The sequence below is a fragment of the Folsomia candida genome, unplaced genomic scaffold, assembly GCF_002217175.1.
Source record: "Folsomia candida strain VU population unplaced genomic scaffold, ASM221717v1 Fcan01_Sc025, whole genome shotgun sequence".
Lineage (NCBI taxonomy): Eukaryota > Metazoa > Arthropoda > Collembola > Entomobryomorpha > Isotomidae > Folsomia > Folsomia candida.
Genome location: NW_019091217.1, coordinates 1564509 through 1585786, shown reverse-complemented (window position 1 = coordinate 1585786; position 21278 = coordinate 1564509). Strand labels below are relative to the sequence as shown.

The window sequence follows — 21278 nt, the reverse complement described above, 5'->3', positions numbered from 1 at the left end:
TCATGCTGATCTTCTTACTACGTAGTAATATTATTATTATTATTATTCTTATCCGTGTCCTGTGCTTTCTCTTCTTTTTGGAATTATGACATTGTTTGTTGGCTGGCTCCCTTCCTCTTGGACCAAACTTTGTTGCTCAAGCCATGCAGCATGCATGGAGAGAGAGGCGATCCATTCTTATTACGCTCTCTCACTTCTCCTCCACCACCACCACCAAACTTTCTCCGCCATGGAAGTAGCGATGGTGGTGAAAGAGCTAATGTTTATCTACTCGGTCTTATTTATCCTCAAATTAAATACAAGCACACACACACACACATCCCATCATCGCATCATCATCCAATCCAACACATAATACTCGCCTGTGTAGCAGACAAGTTGCCAACCAATTGGTCCACATGGAAGTTGTGGTGTTTGAGCTCGCTCGCTTTCTCCCCGTTCAGCCCACCAACCAACTCGGGAGCCGCAGTAAAGTAACCCAGTTTGCTGTAGTGATGATTATGGGGTTCTTGGTTCTCGAGCAAGTTGAGCCAAGTGACGCTCATGATTTAACTTGTCTCATCTTCACCAGGATTATGGAACGTGTTTCCAGGAAGGAAAAACCGCACTCATTCACAATTCCTTGATTATTGTCTCGAGCTTTCTCCACACTCACCAACCCACATTTGCCTAAAGTCATATCAATGAAGAGCCCTGTCTGTTGTGTGAAAGTGGGTGGCGAGGTTTAGAAGAAGTTTTGAGGGGCACAATGTGCATCCCGTAGCTCGGAGGTAGGAAGGAAGGAAGGAGTTTGAGCTAGTTCTTATTATTCTGGTTCTTTCTTGTTCTTTCACTTTTGCTATGATAATTTATTGAGGTGGTTTGCTTGAGTTAAACTCATGAATATCGTTGCGGAGAATGCCTCCTTCGTCTTCTCGGGAGAAGGCGGCAGTGCAATATGCTCCCTCATTCACTTTATGTAGTGTGAGGATAAAATATTTAGCTCATTCTTTCCTGTAAATACCATTCAAACTGCTAGTTCCCAGTAGTCGGGGCACATACGAAACTTGAATGCGCTTTACCACCACCACTACCACCGGTCGTGCTTCTTTCTCCACCGTCGGTCTCCCTCCTTCCACATACGTGTACATGCTACGCCAAGTGGTGCCACATAATGTGCAGTAGTTGACTCGTTGGGTGGGTCGATAAAAATAGTTCTCCTCACAAAATTAACACATAACTTATTGCACCGAGAGATTATAAAGGGTAAAAGTGTATGCATACTAAAAATATTTGGCTAAGGGCTGAAGAGGAGCGTACGTACGTACGTACGTATGTTTGCATGTACACCACATTTGTATCGTTCCTCTGTGTCTCTGCTGTTGCATTTTTGTGAGGATATGGTTATTTTCTCATGCGAGAGATATGCGACTCCATCCCTTCTCGGCGTGATGGAGGTGGCAGTGGAGCGAGAGGGATATCGAGCAAGGTAGGCATCTTGATGACAGCTGAAGCAGCACTTTGAGACTGGAGGAGATTTTGGGCTTCATTTGCTTTGCTTCCGAATTTCTCTCTTCTGAAAATCAAACCCGGAGCCAGGACGGTGGAAAATATCTTTAAAAGCCAAACCACTCCATGGACGTAGGTCTCTCTTCTCCTCCTTCACGGCCTACCCAGTTCAGTTGACCAATTTCTCTTCCTTGCTGTCCGCACTTCATTCTAAATCTCAATTTCCACTCCATCCAACCCACTAAACCCCTCGGCATCCCCAGTCAGAAGTGGTCAGCCGCCCAGAATGGCCTGCTCACAGAAGAAGAATTCCATTTTTCAGAAAAGCCACAATTCGTGGAGGAATCCTCCACTATTTCTCTCTCCTTTCTGCTGACCACCACTCCTCCTCTATATGCATGCACACTCACTCCTGAGGCCTATATGGTGGACAGGGAGGTTGGGTAACTGGGAGCAAATGCGCTCGGCCTGCCTGAGGGGAGTGGGAGAGGAAGAGGGCAGTTGGACTTTGTGGGATTTGATTTAAATTCCAAATGGTCATGCATACCTTCACATATCTCCTGCTCTACATAACTCTTCATCCAATTCACCGTCCCCACCGTCGTCCATCCACCCGCAATGATTGAGCCCCACGTTCACTATCCACCGAGTTGCGAAAATCTCTTGTCTCACTGCTCCCAACTCACTCCTTGTGAAATTACGTCTAATAATAGCTCACCTCCAGTGGCCGTCAGTTGGCTTCCACCCCAATTGCAACAACAATCTCGCATACACGTCGATGATTTGGTCAACGGTGGAATTATGCGAATATTTGGCAATGCATTCTTGGAACTCATTTGATTTTGATGGGGGGTAGCGGATGACGGGAGGGGAAGGAGACCTGGTTTGCACTGAGCAGACGGGCTTTATTTCTACGTGACTGTTCCCACCACACGTTCTCCTTGCGGCCTTTGTTCCCTGCAACCATTTGTTCTTTTAATGTCCTCCAACTAATCTTGGAGCAGCGGAGGAGACACTTTATGTCTTGGGTCTGTGACTGCTCTGTGGCGTCGGTGGTGGTGGTGGTCACACCGGTCGGAGATTAATTAAGGAAATGGGGCAAGTAATGAGAGGAAATCAATCTTTCCCAATTTTTGTCCCCTGCATCTCGATCCCTGGTAAATGGCTCTGGCTTTGTCATGAGCAGCATAGTAATGGCGTCTGCCTGCGATATCATGCGCTCGTGTATTATTGCTCCTAACCCACTCTGCTCCTTTCTTCTCACATTCCCACATTGAGCGTGACATTTCACCGTTCATTCTTCCTCGGCAGTTAAATCCTGGCAATTCTCAAGGGTCTGAATTATCTCTCTCTCCACTTTCCACTCCTGCTTTGCTCCACTACTCTGGCCCAACCACTAACTAACTAAATATCTGCAATTCTGCATTCATCCACTTCAAGAGTTGCCTCCATAAGAGTTGCGCACCATGCTCCGTAACTAACCAACCAGGGCAGCAGGCACGGATTAGTTTTGCAGTCGGATTAATTAAATCAACAACATTTCATTCCCACAGCCGACATTCGTTCTCTTTAGTGAGTGATTAACACGGGGTGTCAACTAACTAAACCGTGTTTTTATGGGGATTAATAAGACTGATGAAAAATAATCGATGGGATTTGACTCATTCATTTCGAGGAATAGGGGATCGAGTTATGCATGGCGTCTCCTCAGCCCACGCCATCACGTCCATCAGCCCTGCATAATATTTGGCCTTGTAGTTATGCATCCGTACTCTTTCTTCCCTTTGCTTCCTTCCTTCCTTCTCGTCCCCTCAAAGCGGAACTGGTGGTGCATGGCAGAGGCTGATGGTGACTCATTCCTTCCTTGCCCAACAACTTGCTACTTTGTCTGTGCATCTACATGTCCTTCTCAGAATGCTGCTAATAACACAAGAGAATGACATTCATGGAGGCGGATGGGGTCGAGTTGGGAGAAAGCAGCAGGAGGGGCAGCATTTATGTATGTGTGGTGGTGGTGATCCTTGTTGCATAATGGAGAGAGTCGTCCTCCTCGTCCTCCTCGTCGTCGTTGTTTGTTGGGCATTGTCTAATAAAGCTAATGACTGCTCACCCGTGCTTGTTCTTGGGCAAAGTGTGCGCGTACTACACGCCAATAGTTAACGAAGATAAATTGTTTTACACTCCCAGTGCATCTCCACACTTGGCTAATTATTTATTCACAACCGGCATCGTTCCTCCTACTTTATCCTCTCCATTATCTTTCAGCTCCTCTTTCATGCCCACCTAAACTAGGTTTTATTACTTCATCTCCACACAACCTCCACTCCGCCACACCACTCGCACGCATTCCATTCCTCTCCCTCCCACTGCAGAGAGGACTGGTGCGGATAATACGAATTTCCGTGGACTGCATTTTTTTTACCCATAACCAGGTTCACAATTAAGGACTAGTTCCCGAGAAAAGTTTGGAGGAGGAAGAAGACATTATTGCTACATATGTATGTACATACTCATGTGAGCAGAGCGTTGGCCTTCTTGGCGTGTCCGTATGTTACGGGGTCATGATGATGGGGGGATGATGATGATGATGGTGGTGGGAGTGCAGCTCTTGAGAGTACATATGTACATACATAGATACGCCGTATGAGAGGATGGTCCGAGCGACTGTTATCTGCAATAAAGATCATCAAAGCAATTCCTATTTGAAGCCATTCAGTGGGCCTTAAATTGGATGAAATTAACTGGGCGTCAGAGCTATTAGCGTCAGCCGGGGGTCGGGTGGCACACCATCAGGATTATTGACTTTACTGCCGGACCCTGCTCCAACAAACCCCCTCCCCACTCATCCGCAAGGTTAGCCGTTTCGATCGCATGGTTACTCTTTTCAGAGGGACTTACAGTGCGCCTAAGCCGACCGTTGGTGGGTTTATCCATGTTTAACGACTTGGATTAAAGTCGACGTTGGTGTCTTCATCAATTGGTTTTGTTGCCCAGTTTTCCTTTCAGGGGATCGTCTTCATCAATTGGTTTTGTTGCCCAGTTTTCCTTTCAGGGGATCGTCTTCATCAATTGGTTTTGTTGCCCAGTTTTCCTTTCAGGGGATCGTCTTCATCAATTGGTTTTGTTGCCCAGTTTTCCTTTCAGGGGATCGTCGGATGCTGGAGGAGAAAGAGGTGGTGCCATATGTGGTGGGGAGGGAGGTGTAGGCATCGCAGGAAATAGCATGTCTTCGCCATCTTCGGAATCAGAAAGGAGAATGAAACTCCGTGTAACGTGACGACCTCCATCGCTCCTACCGGGATGTTCAGGTGGTGGAACATGGATTGCCAGTGGAGAGGGAGGAGCCGATGCCATTTCTACATCAAGAACTTCAAATATTGGCATTTGGACAGGTTCAACATCTTGATGAAGCAAATGGGATTCGAGGACTCCGACATGTGCTCTTAGGGCGTCGATGAGCTCATCCTCACGGAACACATCAACTCCTACTTCCAACAGCTGGCTGTGCAGCTCTGTGACATGCGCCATCAGAGATTGGATCAGTCGATCGTTATCATTCATCGTGAATTCTGAGATGGTCTTTGTTTGATAAAAAGGAATACTACAAAATGAATATTCACGACAATTAAAACCCAACCAAAACGAGTTAAACGAAATGAATTGAACTAATATTTGCATTGGGTACCTTTGAGGGCAGCGTGAGGAGTAGATGCTCGGAGACCTCAAAAAGGTAAAAATTACGCGGTGATTCTAGCGACGAACCATGTGCAAATTAGGGTCAAAAGTGCACACACAGGGCGGATTCTAATGGGGAAACTATCAAATAAGGAGTGAACTAGTCGGACGGTGGACGAACCTTTAACCCGGTACTAACGAACACTCTAAGCATACAAAAACGCAAAAAGACATGGGAGAATATGGCAGGATGAAGTAACCGAGAACCGCCCCCCTTCATCTGGAGCGACTGTCCACCCTCACAATATACTACCGTTCCAGTCTGTCGGCTTTTACAACTGTAAACAAATGAGGGTGGTGGTTTTGCATGGGCGACTGAACAAGGTCTCCCACCTAACACCTAACGATTACAGTCGATTTAGCACTCCTCTGCGTCATTTCCATGTAGTTGTTGTGAACAATTGGACTTCATATGAAGGAATATTTTAAATTTGTGAATTGGATTGAAATGTAACATTATCTATAAAAATCACGTCATATAATTGCAACAACTACATAGAACTGGGAGATTTTGGCAACCTATTCCACTGAATTAGGCTTGTGAGAGCTCTCTTTTGAAGCACAAATTAAAAAAACAGAAAAAAAATAGTTTTTCGAATTGACCATTAAAAAATTTGTGCTTCAACAAGTGGTGACGAAATCCACTAACTGCCATGTGATATGTAAGTATGTAGTGATTGCATGTATTGAAAATTTAAGTTTTTAATTCGACTAGTACAGTTAAGACCAAAATAGACCCTTCTACGTTTAAATAGATATGTATCCGTTAAAGGGGGGGATGATAATGTGTTTTCAATTGTACACCACAGTCTGATTTTCAAGAATAAACATGATAAATGTTTCAATATTTGGTCGGAAGTCCTCCAAATTATCATCATCATTATTCCAACATAGAGTTACTGCATGTATGAATAACGAGATAAAAAAACCTACAGTGCAGACTTAATTTAGCGGTGAGCATGAATTTGGCCGGTGAGCGGTGAGAGTCCGAACTATGGTCCCGGGGACAGGGGACGACGGACAGTTGAAAACTGTGGGGGCAGGGGACAGGGGGACAATGGGACATTTTTTTTCGTCGTGACCCACTAATCGCAATATCCAAGGCTCCTTTGTGCATACTGGATTAAGTGGGTCTAAATATATTATGAATATTATTATGCAGTGGCCGAATGATATCGCACCCACGATCTTCTCTTCTTATTTCTTCTTGGTTGTATCTTTACTCGTTGCGAAGTGTTAGTGACTACCTTTGCACATTTCGAACGGAGGGTTGCCATCGGAGTTGAGTTTAATGTGTCATCCATAATGATTTAATCATATGTCGACATCTCACAAATCGTCCTTCTGACGCACCCTTTATCCGCCTCCAACGTGCATTGGGGTCACTAAAAAATTTGAATTTGAATTTTGCAATTTGAGAACATGTCTTGTTAATTTTTAAGAATATTATTTAATAATAAAGTTAACACGTTAATATGACACGTATTAAGTGTATGCTAGGTAACTCGAATATGATGTCTCAATGCAAGGATTAATCACCTCACTTGGCCCAGCGAGACCAAGGTTAAGATGTGTGGGAGGAGTAGAGGGTTAAGGAAGGGGGGAAGGGTGGGGGTGGGGGGCTTGTTAATAGGGGCTAGTATTTGTCGAGAAAATTTGCGAACAAGAGATCCAGTCACCAGCAGAAGCATGACGAATCAATAATCAAATAAGGATGAGAATGAGGATTACATTCCGTACTTCCATACGTCTTTCCATCTAGGGTTCTTAATATCCTAATTCCATTAATTCTCTCCCTTTCTCTTAAACCCAACTTTCCGAATTGCCGGATGTAAATTTACAGATTAATGTTAAACTTAATTAAATTTTCTCTTTCTCACTTTTATCAAATTAACAAACAAACAAACAAACCTCGACAGTATGTAATATTCTGGTAGTGCGAGTTTAAGATTCCCTTAGACAGCCTTGCATTGGTTCAATAATCATGATAACAAATTTGGAGTAACGTGGAAGGGCGATGTAACAGATCATAGTGAAACTGAATGAAATGATATGGGAAAATTGACTAGTATATAATAGCACACGCATACAATACTTGTTGTTTTATGCTGGCCCAGAAATTATACATGACCAATATTTTAAAATTACAGATCCACGGGTTTATGAGCAAGTGAAGAGTGGAGCAGGTCCATAAATATGCACCATATATGACAATATAAAATATGGATAATGCATGCTTGATGCCGACTCACAAACATAAATTCCCAACGCTCTGTACTGACAGAAACCTGTTGCGCAAACCGGGTTGTGAGCCACCTATTGGAAATCTAGCATATGATAATGACTTGTATTTGTTGGTAAGGTTATTCAATGTCTAATGTTCAATCCTCAAACCTAAAGCCTCTGAGAATGTCTGCCAGTGACCAAATAGCCTGAAATCACTGTGTCTCAGGTTTAAAAGAGAATTAGCTGTGGCTCAACGGGTAGACGAATAAGTACTTTCCACATTAGTACTTCCGAAAAGCCCGAATGTCCAGTAGAGCTCTCAAATCCTGAGACAGAGAACCAAAGGACAGGCTAATCGTTTTCATAACGTGTACTAAACTTTTAGACACTTAGTTTCCACCCTAACCAGCAAGCCAGTTTATGAACACAACCCGAATGAACCCCCCCGGATTGTGAAACCTTGGTGTCTTCAGCAAACCGGTTGGTTGAATCCACTGGAATGACAAGAGTGTCCAATTTGTACCCACCTGGTAACACGATACAATCATGAGGGTCCCGTGACGTCTTCAGCATCCGGTTGGAGTTATCCCCTGAAATGACAAATTTGCCCGTCCACACTCACATTGTATCCACATTCACCTTTCCTGGTCCTCCTGGGTCACAAGCCGCTACTCTGCATAAAGCGCGACACCTATTTTAGGGATCCGTGGATGATGCAGGCCGCACCCATGGTATCCATTCTTCTTCCATCAATAAATCACAAGAAAAAAATGAATTAGTTTGAGGGTGTTTTAAAAAAATTGAAATTCGTTGAATATTACGGACACAAACACTCAAAACTTCGAAACATTTATCGTTTTTTGTTTGTTTTTTATCAATTAAAAAAAACCCATCTTATAAACATCTTGAACTTGAAATTAGAAAAAAATTGTCGTATTTTGTACAAGATAATTAACTGAACTGGTCGTACTCACTCTGATGTTGTCGTCCTGACCGGCCACGTTTCCGCTGAACTTCTTGAGGGTAATCGCTCTCATTTTCTGGTGAGTGGGGAGACGAGCATCTTGGAGCAGTTGCAGCGCAGGATTTTTACCGTTTTACTGAGAAATCCTGGATGGAAAATGAGGTCCATATGACTCGGCCTGACCACTAGCGCACATTTGGATTGCAGAGTTGGTCATCACTTTAACGACCATTGTAAAATTAGTAAGAAATAAGAACTGGTAGGTGCAATTTAATAACCAATTTCAATTCGTTATAAAATTGTATGAACGCACCAAATAAATAACAGAATTAAATCTCTTATTCACTTACGAACTTAATCTCCACCCGTAAGGTCCTCCTTTTGTCGTAGTCATCTGGGTCGTCCATTTCAAGAGTGGCGGAGAAGTCATCTCCGTTACGGCCAACCTCTTGGCAGTGTAGATGTTCTTCTTTCCGTCGATGGGAGTAGTGTACATTAGTATCTGCTTCTTTCCGCTTCTTGGCCGCGGTGGCTGCGGTCAGATCCGATGAAACAGTTTCCACATTTTTAATCACGCCGTCATAGTGGTAGAGGACGTCTGGGAACTTCCTTTCAAAGTTGACCTAGAATATAGTAAATACCAAAATATTTCAATTAAGCAATAGATGAACAGGCAACCACAAGCAGGATTGTCAAATAAGAAACATTAAAATAATAAAAAATAACCCATAAATAAATTTAAAATCCCAACTTACCGGGTAGCAATTGGCGATCAGCTAAATTTTACCAACGTTCAATCGAAGCGCTCCTTTGACCGGTGAAGTGGTCTTGCCGGGATGAGAGGAAGGTTCGGTCTCTTTTTCACCGGTGACGACATTCTCATATCCTTCATCTCCTACCAGTTGTTGAACTCTGTCAGCATCTAAGAAGCAAATCACACCAACACAAATTATTAGATCTCTCCATCAACAAGTCTCACAGTTCTTATAAAAACGAGGATAAAATCCTTTTTTTAAAAAACAGTAAAATTGAAGAAAATGGTTCACTCACCTTGTTAGATTCCGATTCCTTGTTAGGTCCACCGCCAGTGGGTTCCCATTTGTGAAAATTTCTTCAAAACTTCCAAAAAAATCCGAGAGGTGAGAGCGAAGTTGGATGTTAGATGAGAGTTAGATGTTGACGAGAGTGGAGTTGGTGAGAGACTGAGGGCGAGGTGGTGGCACGCTCTGGGTTTTATAAGCAGAAGTAGGCAAGCAAGCAAGCAGCCTTCGAGTGACTCAATCCAAGGGCGGCCCACGTCTTCTCCAGCTTCGATCCAAAAAACAAGTCGAATCTTGTCAGAAATTCATGTGATGGCTGATTTTCGTGCGAGTGCTGGCTAACGTGCCATCGGCTGCTCAGCTCACCGACCTCACATATATATAACACGATGATATACATATATTACTATAATTATATAACATCGGCTTTTGACTGGTTGAGAAAGAGGGAAATATATTTTTATCAAATCACAAAATTTCTACAAATGACGACAATTTTCAAGAATGTTAAACAGTAAACGAGCAAAATTCACTGATTTTTATGCAAAATGAACACAAATTGCAATTAAATTGGACGAGAAAGATTATAATAATTGAATCGAGACGAGCAAGTTATAATCTTATTTTAATTTATGATTATCTTAAAATTGTTATAATAATGGAAAACGCCACCCATGGAACACTGGGGGTTCGATTTAGGATATTTGCTGGTGGGAGGCTTAATGAAATTTGCAGAAGTCGGAAAACTGGCTTTAAACCAGTCAGGAAGGTCTCCTCCACCCAACACGGTATGCCCTACACCGTCCGTGTGCGTGGGTTATATGTACTGCATTATACTCTACTCTCTGGTCCATCTAAAATCAAACGAGGAGAAAACTGCTTCGTTCCTCTCTAACGGGAATTTCATGAATACCGTAAACAGGAAAAGTGGTTTCCAAATTCCGCCTCTCCACCAGGCCAACAAGCAAACAAATATGACGTCGTGGTTTGGTCAAGCCTGCCTCCCCAGTTTTTCTCCTGTTTTTTTCCACCAGCTCAATCAGCCACAATTGATTTGGGCATAATATTTGTCTCCAAGCCGCATAAAAGTGTCTCATTGGATGGGCAGTGGAAGGCAATTTTCTACTCAGCCAGACATTCTCCTTGCTGGGTTGACGTAATCTAGTCTCTGACCAGCCAGGTTCCAGTACTTGGAGACAGGCAGCAGCGACCAGCACTAAAACCTCGTTAATTATTGATACCTCTTTTCGTAATGAGTGTGTACATTGGATCCGTTCACGGAGTTAGTCCGAGTTGCACAACGAGCAGCAAAAGTCTAATAATCCGCCACCTCCCCAAGTGAAAGCATAATAGGGAGCACAGTGGTGTCGGAGGCGTGTGTGTGCATGTATGGTCCTAGAGCTATGTCAGTTAAATGGGAAAGTTAAAATGAGAGTGGTTTGCTGGGTTGGTTCGGCTGGTTGTGGGATCCTCGAGCTCATGATCATTCTCCAAATGCGATATTATGCTCTTTTATTATCCATGTTCAGTTCATACTCAGCCATTCCGTCTGTAAGGTGCGGAACAGCCTCCTCGACCAACATCAGCCTGCTTAAAAAGTAAGTGTCATCGTACAACTCACTCATTTGGGGCTCAGCAACGGCACGTTTGGGACTTGTGTGTGCACATACGATGAGATGATGGTTTGTTTTGGGGAATAGGGAGAGATATTGTTACATCGAGGTCTGACTCTAGTGTGGAGGTTGGTCCATATATATATGCCAGAAGTATTATTTGCCTCGAGTTGGGTGCATGGATGGATATCAACTCGCAGATTAAATACGAGAACTACTTGCATAATAAAATTGCAAACTTCTTGATTCCTAAACTTTCTCCAATGTTAATGTTTAATTTCCGCTCAGAGTTCAGGTGACTCGAAGCTATCTCGTCCTCCGCCTGATGCTGCATGGTCGTGATAATGATGATGATGCCAATGTCATGCGGCTCATTCAAAGTCATTATTCCCCTTTTTTATGAAAAGTAGAATAAAACTTGTTGATGAAAGCCCATTGTTTCAAGCGGACCTCGTGTGCGAGGCGCTTATACTTCACACTCCTAGACTACGTATAGCTACGTACATAAGTACGTATACGTATCACTGGGTGCCTATGACCTGGTGGGGAAATGGGTGCTCACCAGACTGTGGCATTATTCCCCCACGAACGCCACATGAGCACCTTGGCCTAAGCGTTCTCTCCTAATATGCAGCCAGAGCGGTAAACACGACGCAGGCTGCAATGCACTACTTACTTATACCCTGCCAACTTTATCACGGGTTGAAAGTTTCCGAGAGTAGCAAAAGCTGAGATGTATTTTGTTAATGGAATTGTTGGAAAAGTTTATGAAATTCAATTTGATTTAGAATGGAGAACATTTTAGTTTAGAGATGAATCTATTTGTAGAATTTATAAGGTGGCGTGGTGGGAGTGGTGGTGGTGCAGTGTGTGCGAGAAAGAAGCAGATGAGAGAATGGAGATATTATGACCATTGAGGCATGGAATCATCGAATGAATACTAATTCTCCTGTTCGTGATCGTGATTCCATTGTCTCTCATTTTCTCCCAAGTCCTCCTCCTCCTTATTTCTCACACCATCGTCGTCGTCGTCGTCTTCAGCGCTAACTTGTTGTGTGAAGAGTGAAGACCGGAAAGCGACTTAGTCAACTCTTCTTCTGCTCCGCCATCGCCGCCCCACTTGCTGAATAGAAACTCATTTCCTTCGACTTCTCTCACTCCCAACAATTCACTCAACATTTCTTTCCCTAATATTATATAAATTCAATCCGTGCTATTAACCAACGCGAAGAAAGGCCAGGTTTGAAATGCAGCTGACAAGTTTCAGGCTGAAATCACTTCTTTTGCTTTTTTAAAAACCCTTGAGAGAGAGTCTTATTCTGCCCAAACGTCGAGATGCATACGAACGTGTGAAGGGCTCGGATTTCGTTTCAGTCTGTAATTTGAGACTTTGACGCTCGATGTGCCAACGAAGGACGAGGAGGACGTGTGTAAAGTGTTTAGAAGGCATCACACTTTTAAACTACATACATACGACAGCCCAGTCCAATTTCTTCGTCATAATCACACGTTGCTATAAATGCCATTATCTAAATACACATGTATGCACAGTATGTAATTATACAGACTGTGTGCTCATTGAAATTGGACAGGTTTAAATAAATGCAAAGCATCAGCACTGGTTTGGACGTGGACGAATTCGAGAGTAATTAATCACGACCCTGCGCAGCTCGTGTGACTGAGTGATCCATTTAATTTGTGCGGAACAAATTATTTTCAATTATTTCTGCTTGTCTGCAACGTGATATAGTTTGGATTGGACAATTAATGGGTCGGATTACACTTGATTATTGTGGTGTTACATGATCTGATACCTGTGTGCCATGATTTGATGTGGTATTTGGTGGTGGAGGATGCCGAGGATTGTTTGCATGAAAACTTCAACCGGATGACGACGATCGTACGTACATCACTTGGTGATGATGATGATGATGATGCTAAAACCAACCAAAGTATTCGTTTCATGTTTGCTTTCAAGCACATTCCGCTCTCCTCTTCTGATATCCAGTTGCAATTCTAATTCAAATAATAATTGTGATTTTAGCGAGCTCAGGCATTCGCAAAAGTTTGTGGGTCTCATGCATTGCAAAGTGCGAGCTATGAGGATATGCAGTGTAGACAAATAGTGAAAAACACTTAAGGTTTGGAATTGGATCGAGGCTGACCTCACTCGGAGGATGATTCCATCCCAGCATTTGAATAATTGAGGATGACGAAAACAGACAAAATTTGAGAGAGTCGAATAACGAATTCCAATTCACAAAGTAAACAGTGAAGGATTTCTCGGGTGAACAACAACGTGTAAAGTTACGCCATCGATTACTCACATGTCCGTCGACTACTCATCCCTTCAGAATCTGAGTACTGCTCCCACCTCCTCCTCGTCCTCATCCTCCCTTTCAAAGCATCAAAATTCGATACCTCACAGTTTCCAGTTTGAGCACACTTTCAGTCCCACAACTACCGCTCGCTCGTTGGGAGATTCGGCAGAATAAGCAGAACATGATGCCAGCCAACCCGACAGCAAGCCAGCAGAGATTTTGTGTTTTATTGTAAAAGAACAATGAGCCTTTTTGAGGGCACTTGAGGACCACCTCGACTCCTCTGCATGCACAATTATTTGTCAACCGCAGCAACTCTTGGCCGTCTCCTTCTGCATCTTCTTCACCAGCCTCTCCTCGTGGTTGGAGCACTTTTGACAGCATTTACCGTAGAAGTTTGCATGATTCACTTTATAACAAAACCTTTACAACTGCCTTTTTAGGGTAATTCAGTGTGGAAGCAGGTTTCCATGAGGGGAATCCACCATGCATCGCCTCATCATCCATATGGAGATGAAAGCACCAGAGTTATGTGTTCATTTGGTCATCAATTACTCCTTGCTCCTTCTTCTTCTTCTTTGCTGCTGTCACCACCGAGGTATTATTAGTATTTGTAATTGTCAGTCATCCCGCTTGTGTTGGGTGCCTGGACGTTTGACAAATATATGCACAGCGTGGTTTGGAGTCAGCGGTGTTAATTTTGGTCGCAGCATTGTTCCCCGTCCACGAACTAACTAACTACTACTTGATCCTGGGCATATCTGGCTGATTGTGATCAATTGTAGTAACGGTTGAGGAGAGGGAACAAAGCAGGGAAGGTTTGGTGTGATGGCCTCGATGGCATTCTCATGTAACATGTCGAAATTCTAAATAATCATGGAGCAGAGAAAGGAGTTAGTCAAGTGCTTGGAGCTGTAATGGTCGGATAGGATCACATAATAAATCTGAGGACAAACAATAAATGACTGCATAGCTCAACATACACACATATTTATATTCCACTCTGTGAAGGACTGTGAAGTATGTACGGCTGGGTTTGGTTTTGGTGGTTCGGTGACTGCGTCGAATTTGGATTCAACTTTGTGCTGATGTATTTGCTTAATGATCCTCGTGATGTATTTGCTTTCTTCTTGGGAAATGATTATCCAGCCAGAGTCGCATCATCAGTGACAGAACATTTGTGCCCCCGTGCTCCTGATTAAATAAGCTTTTGTCTCGCTTTCTTTCCATTCATCCTCTCGCTCTCTCAATCAGTGGTGATGATGACACATCCCCCCGGCCAACAACCTACACACGTACACTGCACATCAAACGGCATGGTTGAGCTTGGTGAGCTTGGTTGGTGACATCAATCGTCAATCCATCAACGCCACATTCCGCGAATTGAAAAACAAAAAGAGCACGCAATAAGGCATGAGAGAAAACATGACAAATAATACAATACATGGAATGAATGAGGACATTTGTCCAATTTGCGCAACTACTTTGTGGCTGATAAAGTGTAATTGAGTCAGATTTGGAGAGGAATGAGGACTTAAATTCTTGACGAGGGAGCGGTGGTGGTGGTGGGGCTGTCGTTACTTTAAGATGAGAAAGAGTGGGTTCCTCCAATAACGGAGGTGGTGGTGTTGGGAGAGAGACAGCGACTGGGAGAAGGAGGAGGAGGAAGACATCATTATTTCGATACCCGATGGTGAAAGAAAAGCAACTTGACTGTTTCATGTGGACTGACGTGTGACTTGATTCTTTGTCAGGGCGAGTTTGATGGATGACACTAATCGCCCAACTTTTTTATGCGCATACCCAATTCATCTCGCTCGCTGCTCATCAGGCGAGCGAGGCGCGTAGGATAATGGCAAGGTAGCAAAGCACATAAATAGTTGGACTGAAATAAAAGGGTTCATTCCTCGCTTTCTCTCCTCGATCCATCCATCTGATCAATTATCCGGGACAAATAATGCTTCCCCGCATGAATTAATTACTCCTGTTTGCTTCTGGTCATTACACACAAACAGAAATGAGAGCAGTATTTGCCCTCAATGATGATGATGACGATGATGGCGATACTCTCGCAACCTGGGCTGGGTACGAAACGTGGAAAATGTATCCATCCATCCACCGAGTGAAATAATATAACGTCAATAATAGCATTTTGCAAAGGGGGAACATTATTTGTTCTTGCTTCGTATGTAATAAGCCAATAATTTAATAACTCTCTGGGACTGTGTTCAAAGAGATTGCTTTCTCTCTCCTCATCTCGCCTAATTTGGGTGGCTGCTTGGGTGCGAGTCCCATATTCTCCCCACTCCTGGGGATACATGATAATGGAGCCCACGACTTATTTATTTCCCTCAACAAAGTAATTCCCGTGTTGTGGTTTGATTCACGTCCGCGTTTACCTCCTCCAAAAAAATTAATGTGGTCGTCTCTCAGATCCCTCCTTCTGCCTCTTCTTCGTCTCCTTGTGATGTTTGCCTTCTCCTTGCTTTCCCTTCAACTGCGGAGGAAATGAAGAGTTTGGTTGTTATGTGGTTGGGAAAATGCTTGGAATTAGTTTTAGCAACAACTTTAGCAAGCAAAGAAACAAACAAACGGATGAGAAATCTATCCGTTTACAGCTCCTGCACTGCTTTGTGTTCTTTTTTTTCCTGGGGAATAAAGAAGTCCGTGCAACAGAGCTTTTGTCTGCTGGTGTGGTGACCAAGTGGCCACTTGAGGTGGATTTATGTCAAGAAAAGACACACAAAGTTCGCTCAAAGAAATATCTGGTCGGAATGACCTTTCCTTTTCGCCGTATGATCTCTGCTCCCAGCGGAGGGAACGGAATGCAATAATCAATAATAATTATTACTGTTATTATTACTTTTAGACACTTTATGGGGTTTAGGGAGACAGGCTGGCAAAAGTCATATCATCGCTCAGCCAGACTTCTCTCATGAGTTGCGAGTTTCCTTTCTGAAGGGCACACGCATTTTTCTTCACAACTGCGTACGTACATACATGACAGAAAGTGAAATGTTTGTTTTTTCATGTTGTCGAGAAACTGAGCTCGGGTTGAAATTCGGTGCAAGTGTTTCACGCAGTCTTAAAGATCGGGATGATTTTTCATTTTCCTTTCATTTCGTGGAACAACGTTATAATCGGGAACAAGTTGTAATACTTGGAGACTGCCTGTTCCCCGTTATATGGATTTCATTCAACTGCTTATTTCCGCAGTAGAGCAGTTCCTCCTCCCCTTTTCATCTGTCCCGTAGTGCGGGTTATTGTGAAATGTACGTTTTTATCTGAGAGTAAAAGCATCAACGTCACGTCACTTTGTCTTCTTTTTCTTTCTCCATGACAGACTGTTGAGTTGCGAGAGTGAATATCATACCAAACCAGCGAAACTGAATACGAGTATCTTCTCTACGTGTGTAGCCAACGGGAGAGGAAACCACACACAGAAACCACGTAAATCCGCTCCCACTTGTGCATTTCCTTCAGCTTATGAATTTCAGATTTGGGGCTTTTTCTCAACAAGGCGGAAACGAGGGAGGAAGGAAATGAGATCTGTCTGTCGAGAAAAACAATCTTGGTCGTCCTTTTCCTTCCATTCGCCACTCAGTCACTCACTCAGCAGTCACTTGCTACAAGGCCCACGTTAAATAGTAGTCGTACATAGTGGCTGCTGCACAAGTGGTGGCGGTGGTGCAGCAGCAGTTCCCTTCCGTCCATAACTAGATCAGGCTACAAAAATGCAAACTGCAACAGGGCAGCAGCACAACAACGACAGGAATGCATGTCCGGAACGCAAAGAAAGGAAGGAATTCGGGGCGGAAAGTGATACAACTTTGACGAGAGAGAGAGAGAGAGGGAGATTCTCGAGGAGAAAGTGGGTGCAGTTGCTTTCTCTCCCTTCACGTCCATCTACTTTTGCTTTTCCCACCACTTTTTCTGGTGCGTCCTCGAAAGTGCATCAGGCAGGAGCATTTATGGGGGGTTGGGTCTGATTAATTCCCGAGACCTATAAGCACCATATTATTTATTATACCTGGTTTAGTTTGGATATCTGGATATAGGTGCAGCCTGCTTCTCCTCAGTTGCCATCCGAGGACGGTGTGGTCGGTGAAGGGGAACACTTTTCAGTTTCACTCTCGAATGGAGGGGGATCATCATGATGATGATTATGGTGATGGGCTTGGATCCCACCACCACCAACCAACCCAGTCTCAACTAGTCTCAAGTGTTCAGCAGCACTACAACTTTCTAAATCCGGAGAAGATAGATTCAGGTTAAAGGAGCGGAGGATGAATCCAGAAAAATTTGTTTAGCTCCTTCTCCAGAGATTTGGCTACAAGGAAAAGAAGGGAAAAAGCAGTGCTGCTACGTACTTATCAGGTATAAGGATGGATAGACTCGTACTCGCAGTAGGAGCAACTCCTCCAGGATTTGTCAATAGAATGCTCCAACAAACCAAACCACTCTCTTGTTTCTTCTGTTCCCCCATAAAAACTTATTTACTAACTCACTTAAACCTTTCTCTCTCTTGTTCCATCATCTCATCATCATCATTCTCCTCTTCCGCCTCCTCCAAATATGGCGACAATCTAGAGTCAAACGGGACACGGCCAGGTTGCAATTGCTCTGCAAATATTATGCGTAATTCTGCTTTTGCCGTCTCTTCTTCCTCTGCTAATTGGGGTTCAAAGGTTAATTCTGGTGGGGTGAGAAAGTGGGATATTTCCACAATGCGTATTGTTCGCCCTCAAATACGCGTTCCTACGCCTTGTGCGCATATCTTCTTTTTACAACCTGTCATGAACAAGTCTCTTGCTTTCTCTCTCTGCCTCCTTCGAACGATGTGGTGGACGTTGTTGTCCATCCCGTCATAAAATAAAATTGAAGAGCAGTGGAGAGATTAAAGGAGTGCAACTGTTTTTGGCTGAGGAAACAAGAATGAAATTACAAGTGGGCCCAGTTTATGGGCGTGGATGGCCCAACAACAAGTAAACTACAAAGAGTATAAAGTAAGTGGTGCTGGTAATAAAAAAGTTGTTGTGGGAGCAAAGTTAAAAAGCTTTGGCCTATCAACTACGGGTTCGAGCTGCTATATCCACGCTCCTATCAGCCGCCGACAACCTTTTGCTTTATTCACTAAATTCTCAGAGTTGGTTCAATCCAAATTTTTGGGATGTTTCTCAAGTCCGGCAGTAGTACCTAGTAGGAGTGGTGGTGGAAGGAGTTTTTAGTGGTGCTGGTGGTGGTGGTTTGGTTGGATAAAGGCATCCGGATGCGAATCAGTCCGGTTGGTTTGGTGAGTGAAGGGCGGAAGTTGCTTCTTCGTCTTCTTTTTAGCCTCTGTTGGTCTGCTCGTCTGGCGTGGTTCACGAAACAGGTCGACCCATGCCCCCATTTTTCTCCTCTCTTCTCGGCATTTTTATAAACCAAACAAGGCAAACGTGGTAACCAGCTCCTTTTCTGTTTTCACCTCACATTTCATCTGTATTCCGCTCCTCGTCTCCAGACTGGACAAACATCAGCGAAAGTAGCAGAGTAGCAGCAGAGAAGGAGTGACCTCACATCCAGAGCCGCTAATCCGTTCATGTCCTGGCTGAGCAGGATTTCAACTTTTTTCCCCTCCACCACCACCGACGGCTGCCTCCTCCCATCATCTCCGCCATGTGACACAGGTGGGTGGGTGGATATTTTGGGATGGAAATAACCCTGGTCAAGTCAACTTCGGTCAGAATGACCTCTGCAGATGATGCACGAATAGAGCGTGACAGGGCGAAGAGGCGAGAAAAGTGCTGCTGACATGTGTATTGCTCTCCTCTCGCCGTGTTGTAACATGTTGAGGATGGGTCCGTGGAGACCAAATCCGTTCTCATCTGGGAGAATGTTGATGCTGTGACCACTTTGCTCCACACCTTTCACTTTCACCACCACTGATCGTAGTCGGCAGAGGATAAGACCATTCCTGTCACTCGCTCCCAGGTTACCCGAGTGAAAGCAGCAGTATGGCGCCAGGTTGGAGGAATGAGGTGCTAATGGCTTCATTGAAACTGAAGACCTGCAGCACGTACCCAACAAACACCGGTGGTCTTGTTGGTGGCGATGGTGGTGGTGGATGCGCCGCCACTTTTCCGGTTACTTATCACTCACCTAATCATCACAAACAGCCGGCCAATATGATTACGTACGTGGCTTTTGGGAAATCAATAAACGCACCAATTTTTAATTAGCCATCCTTCCTTTCATTTCCCTCCTTTCACTTTCTGGTGAAAGTGCATAAATAAAGTGTGATTTTTGGTCGACATGCAATAACCCGAGTGCAATTTAGTTGGTGTGTATAACCTCAGGAGCGAGTATTATTAAACTCTTTCCAAAAAGGGACCGGTCGAACACAACACAACACATCAAACAAAAGTAATAAAGCGACAGGCAATTTGTGCAGCAAATGCTGCAGTTTCTGTAATAGCGTTTTCCGTGTGGTCAGTTTAATCTCCCGTGACACTGGCGATGTCATTATGTTGGCTGACATTTATTTGTGGAAAACACGTGTCTCGAAATACGAGATTCTCTCTCGGCTCGGATTTTACCATAATTTGAGTAATTTGTTGTTTGGAGAAATGGTGGAGTGAAAGTGCGTGGTGATATTTAAGTGAATATTATGCTACGTTCCGGGTGTATGGTTGGCTGGCTTATTATTATCCTCTTGATGGGGTGTGGTGTGTGGGGGAGATAGCAATTTGCATTTGCCTACCTGGTGCCTGGGTCCAGGTCTGGATGGCCACGAAGCGGGGGGAGCAATGAGGCACGAAGGAGCTGTCGCAGGCATCGGAGGGCGAGAGTAATAAAGTGAGGGAGGACATTCTTCTACATTATCCGAGCACTATTACGCCTTGTTATTGTGTTGCATTGTTCCCTCGAGCTGTTCGTTCCCCTTTTGCCATTTCCTTCCTCTCTCTCTCTCCACTTTGGCAGATCATTCAATATCTCATGCCACAACGGAGCCATTTTATTGACTTTGTGTCACATGTCGCACCTTTCCATATGCCAGCCAGCCAGCCACACGACCAGTCACCCAACTTCCTACATTGATATGGATATGCGAGGGTATGAGGGAAGAAGAGCTCTGCTGCAGCAGTCCAAAAAAGCCATTGTTGCTCCACACATGCATAATAAATAACTGGCATCCTCTCTCCCACTCTCCCGTGTCCGATGGTCCTACTCCTCCTGCGTATCCCCCTTTTTATTAGTGGGCTATTACGGAAAGGGTGGCAGGAATTTGACACTTTTGCAGAATTATTTCTCAATTTTGTGTCCATATTTTACTACATCCCATCATAACCACCAGATCGCAGGCTGCATGATACAGATGCTCTATTAAATACAGCTATGCAAACGTGTAACAGATTTACACCCTTCCATCGCCGTCTTCTTATTGATTCCTCCTCAGCCAAATCTTAGACAAGAATGCTATTTTTATACTTTCATTTGTTCTCCTCGCTCAAATAAAAATAGGCGTAAATATTTGTCATCACTTTCTCCTTCGCAGTTTCGTCTGATATTTTAGCTCACGCTAATTTATGGGAAATGTTGCTCACGTTTCGCTTCTCATCCTCCTGTACTTGGAGTAGAAGGACACATGGTGAAGTACTTTCTGGTAATTTGGCAAGATACCATCCCTTCGCCCTTGAAGATGCATAACAATGTACGTTGGTCACATATACGACGTGTATCAGGTCGTCCAGATGAAGTCCATGGATATGAATTGTATGGAGGAATACATGGGAAAGGAAGTGGCCTGGTTGGACTGGCCGGAGAGAGATGAGGAGGAGAAGGAGGAAACTATAGTGAAAGTGCTCGGATGCATATTCAACATTCATGGAAGCTCTAATTTTAATTTCTT

General features: G+C 43.9%; 1 protein-coding gene across 2 annotated transcripts in view; it reads left to right on the top strand.

The window, feature by feature from the left end:
• LOC110859285 (cell adhesion molecule 2) overlaps nucleotides 1-21278 on the top strand; it is a 54157-nt gene that overhangs the window by 14599 nt on the left and 18280 nt on the right. The window lies entirely within an intron of this gene.